We start from the raw sequence: 6,348 nt of genomic DNA on the forward strand, positions 1-6,348 counted from the left end.
TCAGATGTCTTTTAAAAATAGGATAGCTGCTTATTTCCTTGACATCTGGTGGAAGGGTGTTCCACAGGGTGGGCACCACTACCGAGTAGGCCCTCTGCCTGGTTCCCTGTAACCTTATTTCTCACAATGAGGGAACCACCAGAAGGCCCTCGGCACTGGATCTCAGTGTCTGGGCTGAATGATGGGGGTGGAGACGCTCCTTCAGGTATACAGGACTGAGGACGTTTAGGGCTTAAAAGGTCAACACCAACACTTTGAATTGTGCTCGGAAACATACTGGGAGCCAATGTAGATCTCTCAGGACCGGTGTTATGTGTTCCCGGCAGCCACTCCCAGTTACCAGTCTAGCTGCCGCATTCTGGATTAATTGCAGTTTCCGAGTCACCTTCAAAGGTAGCCCCACATAGAGCGCATTGCAGTAGTCCAAGCAGGAGATAACTAGAGCATGCACCACTCTGGCGAGACAGTCTGCGGGCAGGTAGGGTCTCAGCCTGCATATGAGATGGAGCTGGTAGACAGCCGCCCTGGACACAGAATTAACCTGTGCCTCCATGGACAGCTGCGAGTCCAAAATGACTCCCAGGCTGCGCACCTGGTCATTCAGGACCAGGGAGTCCCCCACACCCGCCCGCTCCCTGTCCCCCCCAAAAGAGTACTTCTGTCTTGTCAGGATTCAACCTCAATCTGTTAGCCGCCATCCATCCTCCAACTGCCTCCAGGCAATTACACAGGATATTCACTGCCTTCACTGGTTCTGATTTAAAAGAGAGGTAGAGGTGGGTGTCATCTGCATATTGATGAACACCCAACCCAAACCCCCTGATGATCTCTCCCAGCGGCTTCATATAGATATTAAAAAGCATGGGGGAGAGGACGGAACCCCAAGGCACCCCACAAGTGAGAGCCCAGGGGTCTGAACACTCATCCCCCAACACCACTTTCTGGACACGGCCCCGGAGAAAGGAGCGGAACCACTGTATAACAGTGCCCCCAGCTCCCACCCCCTCTAGACGGTCCAGAAGGACGTTATGGTCAATGATGTCAAAGGCCGCAGAACAAGGAAACAGCTCTCACCTTTGTCCCTAGCCTGCCAGAGATCATCGACCAGCGCAACCAAGGCAGTTTCAGTCCCATGAATCCAAATGGTCTGCATCCTCCAGGTGTGCTTGGAGTTGTTCAACAACCACCCGCTCAATCACCTTGCCCAAGAATGGTAGATTTGAGACTGGGTGATAGTTGGTCATATTGACTGGGTCTAAAGATGGTTTTTTTAAGAAGCAGTTTAATGACCACCTCTTTCAGTGGGTCTGGGAAGACTCCCTCACAGAGGGAAGCATTCACCACCCCGCAGAGCCCATCGGCCAGCCCTTCCCGGCTTGCTTTTATTAGCCAGGATGGGCAAGGATCAAGGAGACAGGTGGTCGGTTTCACTCGTCCAAGCAGCCTGTCCACATCATCGGAGGTAACAGATTGGAACTGATCCCATGTAACATGACTAGACAGGGCTCTAGCACTCTCCTGCCCCGGCCCTGCTCCCACGGTGGAGTCTACCTCCTTCCAAATCTGAGCAACTTTATCTGCAAAAAACTTTGCGAAAGCATTGCAGGAGATCTTGGGGTCCCTACCAGGCCCTGGTGACAAAGGTGATTCCAATAGATTGCGAACCACCTGAAAGAGTCTCCTGCTGCTGTTTTCTGCAGATGCAATAGAAACGGTGAAGAAGGTCCTCTTCGCCGGCGCCATTGCCACTTGCTAGGCTCGATGTTGAGCTCTAATCCGTGTCTCGTCTGATTCAGAATGAGTTTTATGCCACCGGCGCTCTAGCCGTCTCAGCGATTGTTTCATTGCCTGCAGCTCTGGGGAAAACCATGGGGCTGTCTGGGCTCCATGCAATCGGAGAGGGTGCTTAGGAGCCAGACAGTCAATAGCCCTGGTTAACTCCACATTCCAGTGGGCCACCAGGGAATCAGCTGAAAGGTCATCAACATGGGATAAAAAAATCCCCTACCACTCTCTGGAAGCCAATTGGATCCATTAAGTGGCAGGGCGGACCATCCGAATAGGTCCCACCTACCTGCAGAGGGGAAGGGTCGTGGAGAAGTCCAGTTGCACCAGGAAGTGATCTGACCATGGGACTTGTTTTGCTTCGCTTTTACTTAGTGTCAGATCACCAACATCCATAGAGATAAACACTAGGTTTAAGGCATGTCCACGGCTATGAGTTGGGCCTAACTTATTCAGGGACAGCCCCATGGAGGCCATGCTTTCCACGAAGCCCCTTGTAAGTTCGTGTTGGCATAGATGTTAAAATCCCTCAGGACAACCAAACTAGGTGTCTCCAGGAGCACATCTGCCATGACCTGAAGCAGCTCAGGCAGGGAATCCTTGGTGCAGTGGGGAGGTCGGTACACCAAAAGGAATCCTGTACTGCCCCTTTCCCCTTAAAAACCAAATACAAACTATACAATAACTTAACAAAATAATAAAAATAAAAACAAAGCAAGAAACAATTATGCTAAAATTAAACTACTCCCCACCCCAACTAAACATTTGTCCCACCCCAAGCAGAAAGAAAATAATATAATATCATAAAAAACCACCATTCAAGGTGTAGCAATTAAGAACATTTAAGACATTTAAAACCATTTTTGCCACTTGCTGCAGAGAGCTGTTCAGAGTATGTGTGTGTGGGCCCCGCCCCCTGGGCCAGGTGGAATTGGCAGGAGGAGGGAGCAGTCTTCCCAAACACTCACAGGAGCAGCAACAACAACAACAACAACAACAACAACAACAACAACAACAACAACAACATGGTTGGGTTGGGTTGGGTTGGGTTGGGTTGGGTTGTCTTTCTTTCAACCTTATGATGAGATCAGAATATTGGAAACTGCCTTATACCAGGTCAGACCAATAGTCAATCTGTTGTTATTATTAATGGACCAATAGTCTGGCCTGGTATAAAACAATTTCTTGTGTTCTTGAGGTTGAAAGAGGGACAAATCAACCTTTGATCCCTTCAGGTCCATTTTTACATACAATACCAGAACTAGCATCAAAACAATCATTTATCCAGAATTAGGAATGGACAGATCAGCACTGTTTCCAGTTTGCATCAGTTTGACATGTGTTCATACATTCACTCATATTAATCTGCAAATTTTTTTGAAGAAAAAAAAATCTGCATGAAAATTCATATTTAAACGGTACTATTTTCTCATAAAATACACATTTCTAAACATAATTTATCTTAAAAGAATGAATTTGTAAACTTATTCTAAAACATGTGTGTTCATATCTATTATGGAAATTTTTTTGGGGGGGGGGGAGGTTAGTCAAGAACTACACTGAAACATTCAGGAAAAAATGTGAAATACAATACAGATAACTATTTCTTCAGCACATGCTTATGTGGGCAGTGGGTATCAGAATTCGGAAAGAACTAATTCCTCAAGCATCCCTATTCTCAACAGGCTGTAGGCTATTTATGGCATGTTGCCAGAGTGGGATTATATTGTTTGCAGCATTGTTCAAGTAGTACACACACACACACACACACACACACACACACACTCCTACCTGGTTATATGGTATCAGCTGAAAGTCCTCAATGAAACAATCTTTCAAGTGGAAAAGATTAAAAGAATCCAGTCTTCAGAAATTTCATGTTTTGTAATTTTTGACACCAACATTTACTTACAATATCGCTCCTTTAGAGTGTAAGTTTCTTCAAAGAAACCCAAACAATAACTCCTGCCGCGAAGCATTTATAGTAGGATATCCATCAGAAATCAGTTGACAAACTTATAATGTGTGCTCTGCAGATAAAAATGAAGCAAAGGCACTGCCTCGTATTTTCCCAGCATTAGCCTATCCAGTACCTGAAGATATATTTTCCTGAGCATGTTATTCTTTAAACCAATGATCCAGTATTTTATACCTTGGGAACAGGTGGCTTAAAGCAAACGGTATTGACTACTATGGAAAAAGAGTGTGAATGTGTTATGAGGGAAGGGATGGGATGTTTAGGGACAGCTCTCACAGTTAAACAGCAACATAAGGAAACCAATATGTTTTCCTAGTTATTTCTAGTTCTGAATCTATTTATTGTATGCCATGCTTCTAGAACTAAACCCAGCAGTTCACTGGATTTCCTTCTTTCTCTGTTTATTTGTTTTTGGTGAGGTTCATGCTCTTTCCTTACCTTGATTTATTTATAGAATTTGTACCTCGTTTTTCTTGCCAGAAAACCGAAGCAGCTGAAAAGAAACAAGTTAAGCACGATTAGAAGTAGCAGTGAAACCTTTAAAACGAAAAGAGCCCCAGAAAGGGCAGTGGGAAAGGCAACAGCAGAAAAGCTGGTGAAAATTAATAGGCTGTAGGCTTAACAAAATATTATAATTTGTCATTGGGCAAACGGAATGACTTTCCTTTTATAAGCAACCATGCTTCTTACCATGTGCAAAGTGCATTTCCTTCATGCTGATTTACCATACCTTGTCCCCATTCACAGAAGATTAAGGAGCAGGACTCCTAGACTTGAGCTCTAGCACGTCTCCTTTTAGAAACCTTCACTGCAAATCTCCCTTCAGCAACCCCTGTTAATCATGTTGAATATCTTACCTGTTTATGAATAAATGCCTATCAACAACACGTCCAAGGCCATCTAAATTGATTTCACACTTCATCTCTATCTTCAGAAGCAGAAGTGCACTAATTACTAGAAAATGCAGACTGACAGAAGTGGTCAGCACAATGACGAGCCAATGTTCTACAAAGTGACACTTAGATTAGGGACAAAACATCATGATTCAGAGTGGAATAAACAACAGGGCTAGATTCAAGTTCGGAAAGACACATACCTGGTAATAATTGAAGGTAAGCAGGCAGCTGTAAACCCATATACTCTTACAAACAAAAAGATTGTAGCACATTTCCAGATTTAGCACAATGGTCTGTGCACTGCTCGATTGAAGCCATCATGACATAGCCAGGGGACAACCCTACACTCACCCTCAGTGAAGAAGCAACTATTAGCATTCCAGTGCTTTCGGTATATACGTGTGTGCTGGGGGCTGCCTCTCAGCTCTCTCTGCTTGCCAATCCCTGCTTGCCATCTCAGTTTCCCTGCCCCCATATCTCTCTCCATGACCAAGTCTCCTCACTCGCTCACATGTCTCAGTTGACCACAATGTGCTCCTTCTTCCCCAGCTTCCCGGTCCACAAAATGGTAACAATATTTCCCTCACCCCTGCAAACCACCTTCTCTCCCATGCACAGCTTCTCACCAAAATGACAACGATATATCTCCTCCTTGCTCTTTTGCAAGGGAGAAAGAGAGGGAGTAGTAGTGGCAGACCTACATTTTGGGGGTCCTGAAGCTCAAACTGTTATGGGGACCCCTTTGCAACAAGGTCTGGCCAACTACTGTTATATTTTTCAATTGGGTTGTTTACAACAACCTTTACAACATCTGTGTTATTGACTCTCAAGCTTAGGGATTGTTGAAGTATATACAACAACAACAACAACAACAACAACAACAACAACAACATGATCATTTTGAGTTGTGCAACTCCAATTGGGTCTACTAGGCCCAATTTTTAAAAAGCAATGTGAACTAAAGTTGCTTCTGGGGCCCCTCTGGGATTGGTGCCCCTGAAGCTTAAGCTTCATTGGTTTTGTAGGAGATCTGCCCCTGGGGAGGAGAGCCCCTCTGGCAGATCATGAAGGTACCTTCCCATCCCATTCCCTTTCTCCTGAGGTGACTTTGGAAGGCCAGCTTCCAACACTTGTCTCCATTTGTGTGCCTCTTGCAACCCCTACCAGCACTAGCACAAATTTTATAGTGAAATAATATTGCAGGCTTACCATTCTCCAAAGTTGTTAAAGTTAGATATATTATTTTGTGTGTGTGTGATACACACACACATACTCGAGTGTTTTTTTTTGGGGGGGGGACGCAGGGGTGTGCATACCCCTAAACATTTTGTGAATCTTTGTACTTTTGTCCATTTACTGCATTTATTTTTCCAGATTTGAACTATAAAATGGTGATTTTCTTGAGTCAAAATGAAAGTACCCCTAAACATTTTAAAGGGGGGGAAACAGAGAGAGAGAGAGAGAGAGAGAGAGAGAGAGAGAGAGAGTACCATAACAGCAATATAAAGAGTAATAGCGACCTGGGATCTTTGATTTAAAAAAAGATTCCATTTTCTTCTTTATCTGTGAAATTCCTTGAGTTTCATTCATCTTTCATTCATCTTCACCAGCATCTATGAGTTTCCCCTTCCTTTGCTATGGTAACAATGCAGGTCTTCACGCATGGCACAAATCCCTTGTATGGCACAC

The sequence above is a fragment of the Lacerta agilis genome, chromosome 11 (assembly GCF_009819535.1).
Source record: "Lacerta agilis isolate rLacAgi1 chromosome 11, rLacAgi1.pri, whole genome shotgun sequence".
In the NCBI taxonomy this organism is placed as follows: domain Eukaryota; kingdom Metazoa; phylum Chordata; class Lepidosauria; order Squamata; family Lacertidae; genus Lacerta; species Lacerta agilis.